Here is a 20,820-nt window from a genome sequence, read left to right on the forward strand (position 1 = left end):
CCGGGAGTCCCCCACGTAGTGTTGGTTCTCTGGAGCTCGTGTCGGGTGCAGAGGGTGACCGTCTCACGTTCCCAGCGGGAAGAGTGAAGTCTTTGAAAGTTGCAAAGTTGTTTTTGGAGTTGAACAGAGCCGCTGTTCAAGAGAGTTTCTTGGTCCTTTGGTTCAGGGCAGTCTTCTGAGGCTTCAGAGGTCACTGGTCCCAGTCTTTTGCGTCGCTGTTACAGTTTGCTTCAAGTCGGGAGACAGGCCGATAGGGCTGGGGCCAAAGCAGTTGTTGTCTCTGTCGTCTCTGCAGGGCTTTCTGGTCAGCAGTCCTTCTTCTTAGTTCAGGTTACAAGAATCTCATTTCCTGGGTTCTGGGGTGCCCCTAAATACTGAATTTAGGGGTGTGTTTAGGTCAGGAGGGCAGTAGCCAATGGTTACTGTCCTGGAGGGTGGCTACACCCTCTTTGTGCCTCCTTCCTGAGGGAAGGGGGGCACATCCCTAATCATATTGGGGGAATTCTCCAATCTCAAGATGTAGGATTTCTAAAGGCAGGGGTCACCACAGTTCAGGACACCTTAGGGGCTGTCCTGACTGGTGGGTGACTCCTCCTTGTTTTTCTCATTATCTCCTCCAGCCTTGCCGCCAAAAGTGGAGGCAGTTGCCGGAGGGGGCGGGCATCTCCACTAGCTGGGATGCCCTGGGGTGCTCTAATAAAAGGCATGAGCCTTTGAGGCTCACTGCCAGGTGTTACCGTTCCTGCAGGGGGAAGTGAGAAGCACCTCCACCCAGTGCAGGCTTTGTTTCTGTCCTCAGAGAGCACAAAGGCTCTCACCCCAGGGGGGCAGAAACTCGTCTCAATGGCAGGCTGGCTCTGACCAGTCAGTCCTGCACTGAAGGATTGGGTAAATTACAGGGGGCATCTTCTAAGATGTCCTCTGTGTGCATTTTGTAATAAATCCAACACTGGCATCAGTGTGGGTTTATTATTCTGAGAAGTTTGATACCAAACTTCCCAGTATTCAGTGTAGCCCTTATGGAACAGTGGGGTTTGTTTTTGACAAACTCCCAGACCATATACTTAATATGGCCACCCTGCACTTACAATGTCTAAGGTTTGGCTTAGACACTGTAGGGGCATATTGCTCATGCAGCTATGCCCTAACCTGTGGTATAGTGCACCCTGCCTTAGGGCTGTAAGGCCTACTAGAGGGGTGACTTACCTATGCCACAGGCAGTATTTTGTGTGCATGGCATCCTGAGGGGGATGCCATGTCGACTTTGCCCTTTTCTCCTCACCAACACACACAATCTGCAATGGCAGTGTGTCTGTGCTGGGTGAGGGGTCCCTAGGGTGGCACAACACATGCTGCAGCCCTTAGGGACCTTCTCTGGTCACAGGGCCCTTGGTACCACTGGTACCTTTTACAAGGGACTTATTTGTGTGCCAGGGGTGTGACAATTGTGGAAACAATGGTACATTTTTAGTGAAAGAACACTGGTGCTGGGGCCTGGTTAGCAGGATCCCAGCACACTTCTCAGTCAAGTCAGCATCAGTATCAGGAAAAAAGTGGGGGGTAACTGCAACAGGGAGCTATTTTCTTACAATACCATACTAACACTATTGAAGCAGGGCACTTTATAAATAGGGTCTTTCACTGTCAGGGTGCTCCACCATCATATCTGTCAAGAAAGACGCAGTGAGAGCTGAATTCTGTTGGACCTCAAAATGGCCTACCAAAGATGGGAGCTGGACAGTTTGAGCTAATGGCGCTGTGATACTAGGGGTACCAAAGGGCTTTTAATCTCTGCAGCCCTAAGACACACCACCTCACCTCACATGGAACCACTGCGGTGCCAGACTCTGAATCTACTTTACTATATGCTGTCCGAAAACCGCCTCAGCAGGACAACACGTTGCATGCAGATTTCAAAACTCTGCATAGTCCGTATGACGTGCTGCCCATCTGCTGTTCTGGAACTGTGGTGGTTGTCAAAGCTACAAGAGCCTGATTCTGGATTCTGTTAGAGCTCCAGAACCAGGTTGCATGCTTGATACATAGTGGAAATGGTACCGCAACCCCAAGATTATTTGCCTTACTAACACTGCTGTGTAAGGCCTCTCTGGAGTAAAGGAACTGTGGCAGTAGGCTACCATACATCCAGTGCTTCATTCCACATTAGCGTAACCATGCTAGGGCACTGTGTCACTGGGCCCTTCATCACTATACGTTCATGACAGCTGTCATTAAAATTATCACGATTTAGGAGCCTAAAATAAAATATACATGGATGAGGACTGCACAACACACTATTGAGCCAGCAGCACCTACACACTGCACAACTGAGACATTGTGGCACATATTTCAGGGCTGTGCTACACCACTGTGCCTCCTTCACATCATGTCATGAAGTCACTGTTTCTCTAATGGACCATTAGGGCCAGGGCTACCAACACACTATGCTGCTCCGAAGCTTCATCACTTATGCACTGCTAGTGTGTGCGGCTTAATACAAGATGCAATTTAGAGTCACATATGTTCACTCCTCCACATGAGAAAGCAATTATAGTGCAAGAAATAAAGCTAGGTGAATTAGACAACCATTGTTCTGAGTAGATGTGTTGTTTAAATATATATAGACTATAAAATGGTAGTCTATAAGTTATTTTTGTCTGCCAGTATATATCGACTGAGATGTCTTGACATAAAAACATTTCTGACCTTGTGGAAACTCGAACCTTAAGGTGGTATTTTTTTTGTATACTATGAGACCTATTAGACGTCTTCAGTGTCTCTGCTTATTATGTGTGCTCATTTTTATTGCCTTGAATGTTTGGCATGAATGCCACATTTGTGCTGTTTGAAGCAGATGTTCAATCCACTGTAGTGGGAGCTATCCCATCTGCCTGAAAAGCAGAAGGTTTCCATATTTATACATGGTTACCCCAGAGGCAGGGGTTTTTCGTCCCCTGGTGGCTTCCACTCTAATTGTGGTATCTAGCTCGGTGGAAAAACTCTACAACAACAATTCCACTGTGCATATGTATTGAATTGTACTCACATACAATGGTCCCTTGGCTGCAGGGAGTTTTCTCCCTAGCCACCACAGATGGCTAAGAGCTTGGTATAAAAAGTAGCCATGCCTTACTTGGTAGTCTTCCATAGAAAGGGGCCTCTGAAAAAATGTGGTGACAATCTAGGCTACATTAGGTGGCTTGTCTGGGATCATTTTCATTTGTGTTGCCACCACACTGGTGAATACAATGGCAGGGCAGTGAGCACTCCACCATTGGTTCCTAAGCTTTCCCCTCCCTTTGTAATAGGGTTAAAAAGACACAGATGAAGGTGAACAGAATTCTGTTGATAGAAATCCCATTATGATCCACTTGTAATTCACCACTGTCATGGGTTCAGTTTAGCTTTCTGCTTGGGAACACTTAATTTAGCTTCGGCCCTGCAGTCTGTGCCCTTTTACCTATTTCATTTCATTTATTCCTTTTTAGGTTTTGACTGTGCAGCTCTTTTGAAATCTGTTGTATTTAATATAAATCTTAGAAGGTGCTTACATCTCGCCCTTACTTTCAGTAGGTTGGTGTGCTTGCCACTTACTTTTCCTCCGTTTCTATCGGCTATGGCATACTATTTCCTCTGGTTCCTCTTGTGTGTTTGTTTTCGGTATCCCATGGCACAAATATTGTTTTTATCTGCTTTTGTGGAACTATTTATTAAGATTTGACCAGCATATTGCTTGCTGTGCTTGTTTTTAAAGTGCTGGCATTTTTGTCCGGATCTTTAATTAGTTTGTCAAAAGTTTTCAACATCCGATCCAGTGTCATTCATTAGTGTATTTAGGTAACACTTGTGCTGTAACTAATATTTCTTCCATGAGGCTTGGAACGCATCGTTCGCCAAGCCTCGCTTTCAGCCCTAAGCCCTGCCCCGGTTTTTGCCTGCAGCTTTCTGATTTGCTGATAATGTCATCAACCATCATTCCTCTGACCACACTTCAGTGCAGATTCTTGCTTCCCTGATGGCCACGCACCCCTTTCTGTCCCTCATAGGCACCAGTACTGATGGAGCAAATGCACTCCACCCACTGTGCTTGGTGTGGGGCAGATAATTTTAAATTGTTCTCTCCCCTCCGCTAGAAGTCATTAGAGGAACAGACGGATAAGTGTGATGTGGACACATTTCTTGTTAGGCTGCAATTTGACTCTGGCGGATCCCAACTATAGGCAGACTTTACTTAACTGCAGATTTTAAACACATCCAAATGCAAGGCTGTGGTGTCCACTTGAGAACCCACTGATCTAGATTCCTGTGCCAAGCAAGGAATCTTGCTGGAGCACATTAATCATGGATTTAATCCGCTTGTGTTCTTGTATGTGCAAAGGGACCTTTAAAGTATTGTAAAATTGAGATATTGGTTGTGTTCTGATTAATTGTAAATTAGCTACTATCAATTGAAAAGTCATTTACCTTTTTTATAAATTACTTGTTTATGTACAGTGCTTCATTTCACACATCTGCTGATCCTACAGGCTGTCCATAACAGATGTTCCCATACCACTTAAAAGCACTCTATTTTCATACCTCAGAAGTATAGAATGCTGCATCTGCCTTGCTGGATACAAACCATAGTCTTAAAATCACTGTCGATGTCAGTGGGGCGTGTTAACGCTCCTAGCCACATCAATTTCCTAAATTAAGTCAACATTCCTCCGAATCATCGTTATGCATGCGTGTGGGAGTGGCCCATGCCTTTACACTGTCTCCTGTGGCCGTGTTTCTTATGTTGTCTGCCTGGGCTGTATAGAGCTGTCCCCCAGAACTTATTTAACTTGTGTCTTTATTGATAACCTTGGTCTTTCATGCACTTGTGTAGAACTATTTTGTTTAGGTTTTGCCTGCACATCATGCTTGTCTTTCAAGTGCTGACATTTCTGTTATGAGGGTTCCTAGGTTAGTCAAAGGTTTCGCCCTACGATTCAGTGTCTTTCATTTGTTTCTCTTATTTCTGTTTAACTCTGCGCTGTAACTTTCATTTCTTCCACGAGGCTTGGAATACATCGTTCTCCAAACTTTGCTTTCAGCCATGAGCTCCGCCCTTGGTTTTTCCCTTACCACCTGTTACTGCACACTATAGTGCCTTTCTCAATAAACAAGTCATAATACTTTTATGGAGTTCCTTTGAATTATATTGCTCAACTGCTCACCATTCTAAAAAAAAATTTAAAAGATTATTTATCACATAGGCGAAACCTAATGTATTTACCAAACGTGTTATTATTTTAGCATGGCTTCATTTTAGCAGCCACTTGGGAGGGCTGCCAGCAGACCACAGGCAAAAACCCGTGCTTTGTTCATCATCATCAGCTTTATTTGATCAATTGACCATAAAAGCAACATAAAAAAACAATAAATAATAAATAGTGCATGAATAAATAGTCACTTTTTAAATACAGCATCTACACATCTGTGAATTAATTTAAAATCATTAAAACAAGGGTAAGATCAAGTTACACATAAAACTCTGGAACTTATCTGAATCAATTACATGGAACCTTGTGTTGCTTTTGGAAATGGCAACGTATGCGCCATGCTGCCAATAAGTACTTGCTTACTGGAAAAATTACATCAACTGAGTTGTGGCTTTTTAACACCCGTAAAGCCAAGGAACAGTTTTTAAATCCCATAGCCCTACAAGTATTGCGAATCCATTTTGATCGTGGAATCGCATAAGCTGGACAGAAGAACATAAAATGTTCGATGGTTTCAAAAGTACTGCCACAGGCGGGGCATATATCAGGAAGACTGATCGGCCCCCACCTATGAATCAATGACATCAGGGGCAAAGAGCCAAACCGAAACCTTGCATATAAACTTTTGCCCTGCAAATCCGGTATAATGTCCAAATACGGTTCAAACTTTGGAGACCATTTAAGATCAATAAAAGAGTTAGTTAAACGACCATGTGATTTACAGGTTATATTGTTATCCCTAACATAAGACCAATAAGTTAACTTTAAAACATTTTTATGCCGTCTCTCTAATTTATGGGGATTTTCCCAGTAATCACCCAGACCCAACAACCAAAACCAGTGAGACACGTGTCGAATCCAGGGAAGAGTGTTAGCATCTTGACATTTTAATAAATCGAGTAATGAGGTCTTATATATATCTAATTCAGGGGTAATCCATAGCCTGATCCAATAAAGGAAGGGTCTTAAGATAACTAAATCTGCTACTCGACTTATCCCCAAATCTAAGAATAATGGAAACAGGGGTGTGGTGCGTGGACACGCGATCAGAGCCCTTGCGAAATTGTTTTCCCCCACTGAGATCTTGTTACAATTGGAGAAGCCCCATACTTCCGCTCCATACAGGGCTGCTCCTTGTGCCTTAGCTATATAGATTTTGATTGCTGGGGATACAGCTTTTGTAAAGGAACTTTGATAAAAGCGCAGTATGGATGAAGCTCTGTGTTGTAGCAGCCCTGCACTTTTTATGGTCTGCTCTTCCCATGATAGTTTGCTAGTTAGCCTGACTCCCAGGTAGTCTATAGAGCTAACTTCCTTCAGGGGAACTCCGTCGATGTGGATGGAGCATCTTTTACTAGGTCCTTTGGATAGCACCATCAATTTAGTTTTATTAATATTAACCTCCAACCCATGATCGCTACAGAATAGATTAAACCGGTCAACAAGGATTTGCAGCCCCATTGGTGTCTAAGAAATGAGAAGCGAGTCATCAGCGAAAAGGAGAATAGGAATTTTTTGTGTGTTCAAGGAGGGAGCATCATTCTGACATATGGTCACAGCCTTCACTACTTCATTAATAAATAAAGTAAATAGTAGGGGGGCTAGCACACAAACTTGGCAAACTCCCCTTCTAATTGGAATCTGTTCTGTCAGTTCGCCTTGTTCTCCCTACCTCACTTGGGCATAGGTATTTTCATGTAATCGTTTTAACAGGAGTAATAAGTCCTCTGGGACTCCCAATCTACCCAGCACTTCCCACAATTTAGCTCTTGGGACCAGGTCAAAGGCAGAACGCAGTTCTATGAATACTGCATATAGACGCTGCTTAGCAAAAAGTACATATTTCCAATACAATATAGCCAATCGAAAGACCTGGTCTACCGTGCTGGTTTTAACACGGAACCCTGCCTGTAGTTGGGAAAGAATTTGGTGCTCCTCAACCCAGCTAGTTAACCTCTGTAGTATTTGCTTAGCAAAGATATTTTGTAAGTTATCTATAAGGCTAATTTGCCTGTAATTAGCTGGAAGATTAGCATTTCCTTTTTTATAGATTGGTATAATTTCAGCCCCCTTCCATGTACCTGGGATTTGTCCCCCTGCACTTATACTGTTTGAAATGGCATTGATATACCAGGACCAGATATTTGGTTCCGATCTATAGAGATCTCCAGGAAGTTTATCCGGTCTGGGTGCTTTACCAAGTTTCAGGCTGTTTATAGCCTCAAGGGTTTCTTCTATTTTGAAGACGAGGTGACCCTTGATGGTACACTGAACCCCCACTTGAAGGGACGTGCTGGGGTTCAGATCCAATAGCAGTGGTGGAGAGTGGACTACATTAATGTCCATTAGGCCCTCTGGTAGGGCATAAAGGGTGGAAAAATGCTCTACCCAGCTTTCTGTTTGTATATGATTGCTAGGGCAGCTCCTACCTCCATTTTCTCTTTTAGACAGAAGTTCCCAAAAACGCTTGTTATTCTTCTCTCTAGAGGCATCTAATAATTCCTGCCACAGGGAATCCTCCCACCGCTTTTTCACATTGGACAGAGTTCCTTTGTATGTAGACCTAGCTTGTTTAATCTCCCCCTGGGAACCAGAATTACTACTACTTTTAGCTCAGACTTAGCCTTGGAACACCTCTCGTCAAACCATCCCTTACATGCCCTTTTTCCTTCACAGGACTTTGACCGCCTCACTTTATAGAAAAAACCCCGTAGCTGAATCGCCATGCTGTCATGTATTTTAAGAATCTGAATATTCCCCACAGCCTGGTCTTCATACTCAGCCAAACTATTTAAAACATTTTATATATTGCTCTGATCTGATATGTGTTGGACATCACTTTTGGCCAAGTAATCTTAGTGAATTTATTGTTCCAGCATGGTGGCGGAATTATTGTAACATGATTATTAAGTGTTCTCCTGAACATTTCTCCAGACAAGGTAAGAAGCAGTGGGAAGTGATCACTATCACATCTCACTTCTACTTTCATGTCTTCCAAGTGGGGCCACAGCCTAACATCAACCAAAAAATAATCAACAGTGCTTGTGGACATGCCCCTTTTAAACCTTGGTGCAATATTCATATCAGATGGTGTTCTGCCATTGCAAGCCCTAAGGCCGTGTTTGAACATAGTGTAGCTAATTGCATGGCCACCCGAGTTTTTTTACAGGGCCGAGTAGTAGATAATTGTGGGATCCCCCACAACTCATCCTCTTCGTCGGTTAGGCCACTAGTAAGGGTGGAAGGTTCGAAGGTACAATTAAAATCTCCAGCTATAATTAAAATAGTCGAGGGGTGGAGGCTTTCTACGAATTCGGACAAAATAGCCAGTGTGGGACTCAGAGCTGCATGAAACCGATTGTATATAAGCATTAACAATAACAATTGATTAACTTCTTTTAAACGCGATGCACATAGCTTTAACATCTACAGAATCAATTTCCAAGAGCTTATAGTCACACTGCAGATTCTTGTTTACAAGTAGTAGCAGCCCACCATTCGCCCGACCCAACCCCTTCTCTGGAGATATAGCAGGAACACTAAATGAGAGAAATCCATCTATATTAATATCATCCTCTACCCAAGTTTCCTGAAACAAACAAATGTCTATATCTTTAATTTAAAAAAGCCCATTCGCTATCATCCAATTTTTTTGCCAAACCTGCAATGTTCCAGGACATGAGTTCTAATGTACATTTGCCTTGGTTAGTCACCGTAGTTAAACAGCCAGCATCCACCAGGCCCAAATCATTACTACAGATGTCTAATGATGGTAACTTATCATTCCCCTTAACATGTGAGACCTTGGAGCAGGCCACCACATGAGTCACTGATTCAGTAGCCAGTCATACAGGATCAGGCAACGACCGAAGGTCAGTAGCTACCTTGCATTCAGCGCCTCCATGGGAGCTAGTTGAACCATCTAATCCATTGTGTGGGTCTAGCTTGAGTCTTATTCCCCCCCCTAGTTGTTGCACTGTTCGAATGGGTACAAGAGTCAAAGTCCATTAATTGAGTCACCAAGGTCTTATCTTCAAAATAAATAGTAATTGTATCAAAATTGGTTCCTGGGATGCTACTTCTCTCAGCCGATGTTATATCAGAGCGAATGTCAGAGAGGCAATTTTATCGGGAGCGTATCCAGTGTATGACTTTGTTAATCAAAGAGGCTTGGTTCTCAGCTGACCCTGGCGATAATTTTGGAACATTAGTCAAATAGATTTTATTTGATCCATAGCTTGTGCACAAATCCTGTTCTTTATTAACTATGTTCCCAGTGTTGTTACGGGAGGAAATTTTGTTGTTATAGGAGATTTTATATGGCCTGTTGGGGGATTGTGTGGAACTGTCCTCTTGAACAATTTCCGGGAGGTCAGGTCTGCTAATCCCACCTCTGGCTCTGTCACTAATTGAATTACTCGCCCAATTTCTTTGACGGTCTCTGTATCAGGGTGCATTTTCAAGCTTCCCTTTGGGCCTCAAGCTATCTTTAATGGGGTCACAATGGTGACCTTCTCTCCCTGATAAAATTGTCCCCCCTCTAATGGAGAGACAAAAATTACCCCTTGTCTCAGCCCCCTTAATTGGGACAATAGAGGAGAATACATCTTTCTCCAGTATTGGGGTATCTTTCATAGATTCACATGCTTGAATCATTCCCCGTCGTCGAAGTGGGAGTCCCACAGTACATAGAAAGCAATAAATAGAGAAAATGTTTTTTTTTTTTTCATTGAAGTCAATAGGATAAAACACATTCAATTGTAGAACTATCAGCCTCTTTAGAAAGAGCCCAAAATTCAGTCAATCAGGCGTGACCACCCCTTTAGAACCCTCAGCACAGAGGCTCAGTCTCTCAGATTTTCTACCGCACTTCGTGTGTAAGGGAGTCTCCCTGAGCTCTGCTCAGTTTTTCTATCTCTTCAAGAGAAAATCTTCAAATTTTTCACTTTTGCTCTTACTGTAGTATTTTTCCATCACGTCTACAGCAAGAAAAGGTTTATTTAGACCTTGTGGGACCTGTGGAAAATTAAGACTTCACTGTGAGGACCCTCACAAAGAATGTATCTACTGCCTACATCCAGAGCATAAGGTCAAGGTCTGTAAGATCTGCAGGACCTTTCCCAACAAGACTCTGAGGGACAGAGAAGCCAGGCTCCTACTTTGGCTTCAGAAAATAAAGGCCAGAGAAGCTCTTTCTGAGGAGGAAGAGAGTGACACTTCAGTGACCTCAAAGAAAAGGAAGAGGTCTGTGGAGAGCCTGTCCCCCAAGAGCAGTAAGTCAGCTAAAAAGCTGCATGCATTTAAGGACAAGCCGGAGGAGCAACCTTCAACATCCAAGGTAACGTGTGGCAAGGTTCACTCAGAGCCATCCACACCTGCTTCTTCATCAAGGAAGCTCAAAAAGTCCTCAAGTTCACTGCCACCGTTGGCGTCCAGAAAATCTACACAGTCGACGACACCGTCGACGAGCGCTTCGTCGGCGGCAGGCCTTCCTTCGTCGACGACTACAGCGACGGCCACGTTTACGGCTCCTTCATCGCCTATGATCGTAACCTCGTCTCCACTGTCATCTACGACGATAACGTCGGTGAGTTTGAAGTATGGTCCATCGTCGGCTCACACCCTGAAGATCACAAAGAGGCCGTCGACGGGTAAGAAGCTGAAATCTTTACAGTCGACGCACTCATCGACGAGTAAATTCAGAACATCTCCGTCGATCTCACCGACGAAAGTACCGACGACGCACCCGTTGACGACAACCCCGTCGGCAGCAGCCCCGTCGACGGAAAGCTTGTCAACATTGGCACCGTCGACGGCAACTTCGTCGACGCTGACGGCACCGATAGCGGCTCCACCGACGACGACTCCGTCGACGAGAACACCATCGACGAGTGCTCCGTCGACGGCGGCTCCGTCGACGACTCAATATCCTCATTTTGTAGCATCTCCTTACCTGCCGCAGAGAATTCTACCTATAAAGAGCAAGTCTTCTCTATTACTTCCATCGCATACATCGCCCAGTAAGGTCACACCAATACCTCTGCAGCATCTATTTGCTGACGAAGATGATGACGATGATGTTTATTCTGATGATGGTTTCTTTCCGGTGGCACGTAGTCCATCTGAACTACGCATTAAGTGCCAGGAGGAGGATGAAGAGGAAGATCTCCAGCCTTATTCGGACCAGCAAGATCAAAATCACCTATGTAGGAAGTTGGCTCTGTATGTGCTATTTCAAAGTAAGGAATAGCATGCACAGAGTCCAAGGGTTCCCCTTAGAGGTAAAATAGTGGTAAAAATAGATAATACTAATGCTCTATTTTGTGGTAGTGTGGTCGAGCAGTAGGCTTATCCAAGGAGTAGTGTTAAGCATTTGTTGTACATACACATAGACAATAAATGAGGTACACACACTCAGAGACAAATCCAGCCAATAGGTTTTTATATAGAAAAATATCTTTTCTTAGTTTATTTTAAGAACCACAGGTTCAAATTCTACATGTAATATCTCATTCGAAAGGTATTGCAGGTAAGTACTTTAGGAACTTCAAATCATCAAAATTGCATGTATACTTTTCAAGTTATTCACAAATAGCTGTTTTAAAAGTGGACACTTAGTGCAATTTTCACAGTTCCTAGGGGAGGTAAGTATTTGTTAGGTTAACCAGGTAAGTAAGACACTTACAGGGCTTAGTTCTTGGTCCAAGGTAGCCCACCGTTGGGGGTTCAGAGCAACCCCAAAGTCACCACACCAGCAGCTCAGGGCCGGTCAGGTGCAGAGTTCAAAGTGGTGCCCAAAACACATAGGCTAGAATGGAGAGAAGGGGGTGCCCCGGTTCCAGTCTGCTTGCAGGTAAGTACCCGCGTCTTCGGAGGGCAGACCAGGGGGGTTTTGTAGGGCACCGGGGGGGACACAAGCCCACACAGAAATTTCACCCTCAGCAGCGCGGGGGCGGCCGGGTGCAGTGTAGAAACAAGCGTCGGGTTTGTAATGGAAGTCAATGGGAGATCTAGGGATCTCTTCAGCGCTGCAGGCAGGCAAGGGGTGGGTTCCTCGGGGAAACCTCCACTTGATCAAGGGAGAGGGACTCCTGGGGGTCACTCCTCCAGTGAAAGTCCGGTCCTTCAGGTCCTGGGGGCTGCGGGTGCAGGGTCTCTCCCAGGTGTCGGGACTTAGGATTCAAAGAGTCGCGGTCAGGGGAAGCCTCGGGATTCCCTCTGCAGGCGGCGCTGTGGGGGCTCAGGGGGGACAGGTTTTTGTACTCACAGTCTTAGAGTAGTCCTGGGGTCCCTCCTGAGGTGTTGGATCGCCACCAGCCGAGTCGGGGTCGCCGGGTGCAGTGTTGCAAGTCTCACGCTTCTTGCGGGGAGCTTGCAGGGTTCTTTAAAGCTGCTGGAAACAAAGTTGCAGCTTTTCTTGGAGCAGGTCCGCTGTCCTCGGGAGTTTCTTGTCTTTTCGAAGCAGGGGCAGTCCTCAGAGGATGTCGAGGTCGCTGGTCCCTTTGGAAGGCGTCGCTGGAGCAGGATCTTTGGAAGGCAGGAGACAGGCCGGTGAGTTTCTGGAGCCAAGGCAGTTGTCGTCTTCTGGTCTTCCTCTGCAGGGGTTTTCAGCTAGGCAGTCCTTCTTCTTGTAGTTGCAGGAATCTAATTTTCTAGGGTTCAGGGTAGCCCTTAAATACTAAATTTAAGGGCGTGTTTAGGTCTGGGGGGTTAGTAGCCAATGGCTACTAGCCCTGAGGGTGGGTACACCCTCTTTGTGCCTCCTCCCAAGGGGAGGGGGTCACAATCCTAACCCTATTGGGGGAATCCTCCATCTGCAAGATGGAGGATTTCTAAAAGTTAGAGTCACTTCAGCTCAGGACACCTTAGGGGCTGTCCTGACTGGCCAGTGACTCCTCCTTGTTTTTCTCATTATTTTCTCCGGCCTTGCCGCCAAAAGTGGGGCCTGGCCGGAGGGGGCGGGCAACTCCACTAGCTGGAGTGTCCTGCTGGGTTGGCACAAAGGAGGTGAGCCTTTGAGGCTCACCGCCAGGTGTGACAATTCCTGCCTGGGGGAGGTGTTAGCATCTCCACCCAGTGCAGGCTTTGTTACTGGCCTCAGAGTGACAAAGGCACTCTCCCCATGGGGCCAGCAACATGTCTCGGTTTGTGGCAGGCTGCTAAAACTAGTCAGCCTACACAGATAGTCGGTTAAGTTTCAGGGGGCACCTCTAAGGTGCCCTCTGGGGTGTATTTTACAATAAAATGTACACTGGCATCAGTGTGCATTTATTGTGCTGAGAAGTTTGATACCAAACTTCCCAGTTTTCAGTGTAGCCATTATGGTGCTGTGGAGTTCGTGTTTGACAGACTCCCAGACCATATACTCTTATGGCTACCCTGCACTTACAATGTCTAAGGTTTTGTTTAGACACTGTAGGGGTACCATGCTCATGCACTGGTACCCTCACCTATGGTATAGTGCACCCTGCCTTAGGGCTGTAAGGCCTGCTAGAGGGGTGTCTTACCTATACTGCATAGGCAGTGAGAGGCTGGCATGGCACCCTGAGGGGAGTGCCATGTCGACTTACTCGTTTTGTCCTCACTAGCACACACAAGCTGGCAAGCAGAGTGTCTGTGCTGAGTGAGAGGTCTCCAGGGTGGCATAAGACATGCTGCAGCCCTTAGAGACCTTCCTTGGCATCAGGGCCCTTGGTACTAGAAGTACCAGTTACAAGGGACTTATCTGGATGCCAGGGTCTGCCAATTGTGGATACAAAAGTACAGGTTAGGGAAAGAACACTGGTGCTGGGGCCTGGTTAGCAGGCCTCAGCACACTTTCAATTGTAAACATAGCATCAGCAAAGGCAAAAAGTCAGGGGGCAACCATGCCAAGGAGGCATTTCCTTACAACCTACAACTTCAAGGGCAACAGGAACAGACAGTTCAGATGCCTGTCTCGTTGATAGCCAACCTTCAACAGATGATGCAGGATTATTATTCGAGATTTCCTCCACCTGGTTCTTCTACCCCGGTGCAACCTCCGCAGACACCAGTGTCCACCCCTGCTAGACCATCGGAATTTCCGGATCCTACCACAGCGCCTTCATCTGCACAAGATATTGCTCCACCTTCATCCGAGGACGAGCAAGAAGAAGGTGAGATTCAGGACTCGGATTCACTCATTCCAAACTCCATCTCCATCTACACCACCACCAGTGGACTCTCCACCACAGGATATTGGTGGCTTCCATAGTGTTATGGAAAGAGCTGCGAAAAGATTCCAGCTGCCAATTACATCGAAGCAGTCAGACTGTTTTCTTTATGACTTCAAGGAAGACACTAGGAAATCTGTAAGGGCCATACCCATTGTTGACTTCATTTGGGAGGAAGGCCTTAAGGTGATGCAGACTCCATCCTCCATTCCCGCAGTCTTGCTGAGACTTGAAAAGAAATATAAGGCACTGGACAATTCTCCAGCATGTTTGATTAGCCACCCTAAATTTCTTTAATTCGGTCATATCGCAGGCAGCTCAGAGGAGGTCCAGGAATCCATCGGCATCTCTGACTGCCCCCCAGACAAAGAAGGACGTCGGTTGGACTCCATAGGGAAAAAGTTCTCAACTATGGCGGCCCCCACTGTTAGAGCAGCAAATTCTCTAGCAATCCTAGGGAGATCCGATCACCAGATGTGGTCTGACATGTCACAATTCATAGACATGTTACCTGAGGATAGTAGAGTAGAAGCACGCAAGATTCTACAGGAAGGTGAAAAGATTTCGGCTGAAATCATAGACTCTGCCATAGACGTCTCCTCTACAGGTTTTCGCCAGTTGGCCGGGGCGGCCGTGCTCCGGTGCCAGGGGTGGCTCAAAGCTACTTCTTTTAGGCCGGAAGTACAATTAAAGATCCTGGACATGCCGTATGATGGCGAGCTCATGTTTGGCAAGCATGTGGATGATGCGTGACAGTCCATTAAAGCAGACACTGAGACAGCCAGATCTCTGGCAACACTACAATACAAGAGACAGCCCTTTCGGGGAGCGAGAGGGAGAGGAACCTTTTCGTACAGAGGAGGCGCTCAACAATATCGTCAATACTCCTCTTACCAAGGACAATTTTGCTTTGGCCAGCAACAACCGCATCCCTTTTGACAACAGTCATCCACTCATTTCAGGCAACAAACGAGAGGAAAGTCGGCTTACAAGGCCAAGGAGACGACAAGAAAGCACTGACCCTCATCGAATGCCTGCACCCAGCCCCTATATCAACACTCTAATAGGGGGCAGAATTTCCAAATTTCTACACCAGTGGTCCAAAATAACTTCAGACAAATGGGTACTGGATATTGTCAACCGAGGGCATACACTAGAATTCAACCAACCTCCCCCACATGTACCACCAAGAGGTTCCCCGCCAGCCCATCTCAACGAGCCTATGGATCAGATTGCTATTTTAATGAAGAAGGGAGCAATAGAGATCGTACCAAGGAGCCAGAGGGGAACAGGTTTTTACTCCCGCTTTTTCCTTATTCGGAAGAAGACCGGGGACTGGAGACCAATTTTAGATCTTCGTTCGCTCAACAAATACCTCAAGAAGCAGTCTTTTAGCATGATCTCCCTTCAAGACGTCCTGCGCCTACTCAACCGAGGGGACTTTATGACATCTTTAGATCTTCAGGACGCATATTTCCACATTCCCATTCACCCCAATCATCGGAAATTCTTACGATTCAGGGTTGCAGGCACTCACTACCAGTTCAGAGTGTTACCCTTTGGCCTCAGGTCGGCCCCAAGAGTATTCACCAAAGTTTTGGCACCGGTGGCAGCCCACCTCAGACAACTAGGGACACAGGTGTTCCCGTATTTAGACGACTAGCTAATAAAGGCACGAACAACATTGAAGGCTGCCAGGGACACAGAAACATGTCTATCTCTTTTCGGAGCTCTGGGCTTGACAGTCAATTACCCCAAGTCTCACCTAGATCCTACCCAGAACATCACCTTTCTAGGAGCCATCTTGGACACTGTCCAGGCAAAAGCCTCTGCTTCACAGGACAGGCGAAAGAAACTTCGAGATTTAGCAGCACGTCTCAGCAAAAGAAAGTCCGCTTCAGTGCGGACTTACAAGTCTTTTCTGGGGATGCTTTAGTCTTGCATTCCATTGATAAAAAACTGTAGTCTGCACAGGAGGACACTTCAACAGCAGTTAGACAATCAATGGAAACAAATAGAAGGCTCTTTCGACGATGTAATCAGAATAACCCCATCAGCAAGACAGGCTTTCAAGTGGTGGAAGGATACTCCCCTCGTCTCAGAAGGTCCGTCATTTCTGAAGGACAAGACGATGCACATAATAACAACAGATGCATCCCTAGATGGATGGGGTGCTCATTTGCAGGATCTTTCAGTGAGAGGGAAATGGTCCACTCAGGAATCGACTCTTCACATAAACGTATTGGAGTTAAGGGCGGTTGCCTTGGCACTCAAATCCTTCCTCACAAACATCATGAATTTTTCAGTATTGATAAGAACAGACAATACCACAGTCATGCATTACATCAACAAACAGGGAGGCACAAGATCTCGAGCATTATCACTAGAAACGCAGCAGCTGTGGCACTGGGTAATTCAACATCGAATTTCCATCAGAGCAGAACATCTCCCGGGTATCACCAACACCTGGGCAGATGCCCTAAGCAGGACTCGAACCAGCTGCCACGAGTGGGAACTCAGTCAGTTCTCGAGCGTCTCTTTCGTCGTTGGGGCAAACCCAGTCTGGATCTGTTCCCGACCAGAGACAACAAGAAATGCCAACACTTTGCAAGCTGGCGACCGCAGAAGGGATCAAAGGGGAATGCGTTTTTTGATCAGATGGTCAGGGATTTATGCATACGCTTTTCCCCCGCTTCCACTCATCCAGAGACTTCTGAAAAAGATAAAGAGGGAGCCATGCAGAGTTCTATTAATTGCTCCCAGATGGCCAAGCCAGTTCTGGTTCACAGAACTTCTATTACTTTCGGAGCAGCCTCACGTTCGACTAAGGACAATACCGGACTTGTTAACAATGAACCAGGGTCAGGTTCGTCATCCCAACCTGACATCTCTTCGTTTATCAGCCTGGCTCCTGAATTCTATGAATTCGATGGACTAGATATCCCTCCAGAGTGCAGGGAGGTGCTTGCCTGTGCCAGGGCTCAGTCTACAAACCGGACATATAAGTTCAAGTGGAAGAGGTTTTGCTTATGGTGCTCAACTTCCAACGTTCATCCTCTAAGGTCCTCTCCTGAACAGATTCTGCCATATTTATTGCATTTGGCTAAATCCGGCCTTTCACATTCATCTATTAGAGTGCACCTGGCTGCCATATCCCGTTTCCAACGAACGTCTCAGTCACCTTCTTTATGGTCATCCAGAATAATAAAACAATTTCTCAAGGGTTTGTTTAGGATGTTTCCGCCAATTCACCATCCTTCACCGCAGTGGCATTTGAATATTGTGCTCTCCCAATTAATGAAACATCCGTTTGAACCCATTCATAAGGTGGACCTCAAATTCATTTCTTTTAAAACAGCCCTCCTTCTGGCCTTGACGTCAGCGAAGAGGGTTAGCGATATCCAAGCCTTCACAATTTCTCCACCTTTCCTCCAATTCAAGCCAGAGGTGGTCATTTTGAGAACTAATCCAAAATTTATACCTAAGGTTCTATCGTCTTTTCACCTAAATGAGCCGGTGGTTCTCAGAACATTTTTTCCAAATCCACAAACTGCAGCGGAGCGCGCACTACATTCTCTGGACATTAAACGCTGTTTAAAATTTTATATACAAAGGACAAGCGACTTCCGTAAATCTGAACAACTGTTTGTCAGTTATGGAAGGATCAATAAAGGTAAAGCTGTTACTAAGCAGACCATAGCGCGCTGGATCTCTTCTGCCATACAGTTGTGCCACCAGTTGGCAGGGAAGCCATTATCATCCAGTGTCAGAGCGCACTCCACTAGAGCGGTATCCACTTCAGCAGCTCTATTCGCAGGAGTCCCTCTGAGCCAGATCTGCAGGGCAGCAACATGGACACGTGCTCACACATTTACCCAGCACTACTGCCTGGAAGCTACGGACAGAATGGATGCTGCAGTAGGACAAGCAGTATTACGTAATTTATTTGCATAAGGTGAGCCAATATCCTCTTACCCTCCATCCTCTATGCACTGTTAGAAAGATCATTTTATGTTTATATGTTTATATATCTATGTGTGTGTGTGTATATATATATATATATTTGATATAGGTAATATGTTTAACGGTTGATTTACAAATGTTAATTACCTATATGAGTTCAGATAGCATGCATTATACACAGGCATACTTTTGGTGTTTTCAGAACTCAAACATTTTTTCCTACTGCTGGCTATTCTGATTCAAGCATGTGAATCTATGAAAGATACCCCAGTACTGGAGAAGAAAATAAGTTACTTACCTGTAACTGTGGTTCTCCAGTATTGGTATCTTTCATAGATTCACACGCGACCCTTTGGTTTTTTCTTGTAATCTCTAGTGCGTAGAAATCTGAGAGACTGAGCCTCTGTGCTGAGGGTTCTAAAGGGGTGGTCACGCCTGATTGGCTGAATTTTGGGCTCTTTCTAAAGAGGCTGATAGTTCTACAATTGAAAATGTTTTTTCCTATTGACGTCAATGAAAAGAAAAAAAGAAAATTCTCTATTTATTGCTTTCTATGTACCGTGGGACTCCCACTTCGACGACGGGGAATGATTCAAGCATGTGAATCTATGAAAGATACCAATACTGGAGAACCACAGTTACAGGTAAGTAACTTATTTTCTTTCCCCTAGCCTCCCCACAAGCCCTGCAAACCCTTTGGCAAGCACAGTTACTTCTACGCTGGTGCACAAGGTTGCTCTTCATAAGATCTATTAATACTAGGACTAACCCCTTGACTTCATCGACTCTCTGGAGAACTGTAGCCAGGTTGTCTTTACTGGCTACAGATTCGTTGCCTTACAAATCAGACTCGGGGGTCAACGGGATAATACTAGGATTGGATATTCCAGCTACAAGCTTGGGCTCACTCATAGGCGCGGGAAAATCCTCTATTTCTAACAGTGGTTCAAAGCGATTAGTACACAATAAACTTGGAACCACCTTGATCACGGACTCAACGAAGGGAAAGGTGGTGTATATGATGCGTGTGGGGAACCCCCCTGGGATAATAAAGGACTTGCTATACTATATATGGGGTTTGGAGTGGGGTCCCTACAATTATGCAGGCCCCCATCCCCATCAACCTCTGTTGTTACATCTTGAGGGTTCCTCTTCTCCTTCTTTTTAAATATCTCCGGGATTTTCCTATCCTTAGGGGGGCCTTTCTTTGAGTTATTTACCCCCATCGTTTGTGTACCTAACATAGACTCGACTTCTTCGAGTAAGAGATCTATTTCGTCAAGTGGATTTGACCTATTAGAGGGACCCAGATTCAGAGGTCTACTTTGGCGTTTTTTCGCTATTTTTGTTCCCTTGGTTTGCGCTGGTAAATCTACAGCCTTCCTTTTCCCCATACTAAGAGATAATCGTAAAATCAAGAAATACAAAATACAAGGAAAAAAATAATTATTCCCTTACTTGTATATTGAATATCCTGCCACTGGAGTATCTGGCCCTGCCTGCCAAGCCTTTTCTGGATGGTAGCTGCGTCCCACTCGTCGGCAGATGCTTGTTTAAATGCAGCCCTCGAAATAGTAGCCACCAGATAAAACAGCAGGGAAACTTGTAAAAGAGACCTGCTATTGATAGCGACTACAAATGATACACAGCACTACTCAGTTTAAGTAGTATCCATATATGACCATATACTGTACTTCTGTGTAGTATAGAATAATCTGTGGTCTCTTGAGTGGCAAGCAAGTCTCTTTACTGCAGATGAAAGAGGGGGAGCCCAGCCTCCTCCGGTCCCTGGACGGGCACAGGACCGGCCCGGGCGCGCCCGCGCACGTCCCGCACAGTGGGAGACAGCTGAGCGCTTTACGCGCTTTGAAAAAGGAGGAGGCCCCGCCCCGCCCCTCCTCTTGTGCTCCTTCCTGGGCTTCCCTGAGGTTCGTGGTCCCAGCAGCAGCGGGAGACAGCTGAGCGCTTTACGCGCTTTGAAAAAGGAGGAGGCCCCGCCCCTCCTCTCGCGCTCCTTCCTGGGCTTCCCTGAGGTTCGTGGTCCGGCAGCAACGGGAGACAGCTGAGCGCTTTACACGCTTTGAAAAAGGAGGAGGCACGCCCCGCCCCTCCTCTCGCGCTCCTTCCTGGGCTTCCCTGAGGTTCGTGGTCCCGGCAGCAGCTACTCAAGACCTGGAGTTTCCTTGCAGGGACTAGTACGGGCAGAGAAGTGCTATCACTGCTATGCTCTCACATAGATGCTAGAATTGTAGGTTGGTATTCTAGATTAACTTGTGTGCTGGGATGGTGGGACTGTTCATCTGTTTCACGCTCATGGTCACAATGATAACTGTATTGTGTTTCATTTCATAATAATTGCAGCTCATGCTTTTTCACATATGCAGTAGCTTCAGTAAAACATATTGAAACTTTTCCTG

At 45.7% G+C, this 20,820-nt stretch overlaps 1 protein-coding gene across 3 annotated transcripts in view; it reads left to right on the plus strand.

The window, feature by feature from the left end:
* The window catches only part of TMOD4 (tropomodulin 4), a 109,694-nt gene that overhangs the window by 87,058 nt on the left and 1,816 nt on the right, over positions 1-20,820 (plus strand). The window lies entirely within an intron of this gene.

The sequence above is a fragment of the Pleurodeles waltl genome, chromosome 12 (genome assembly GCF_031143425.1).
Source record: "Pleurodeles waltl isolate 20211129_DDA chromosome 12, aPleWal1.hap1.20221129, whole genome shotgun sequence".
Lineage (NCBI taxonomy): Eukaryota > Metazoa > Chordata > Amphibia > Caudata > Salamandridae > Pleurodeles > Pleurodeles waltl.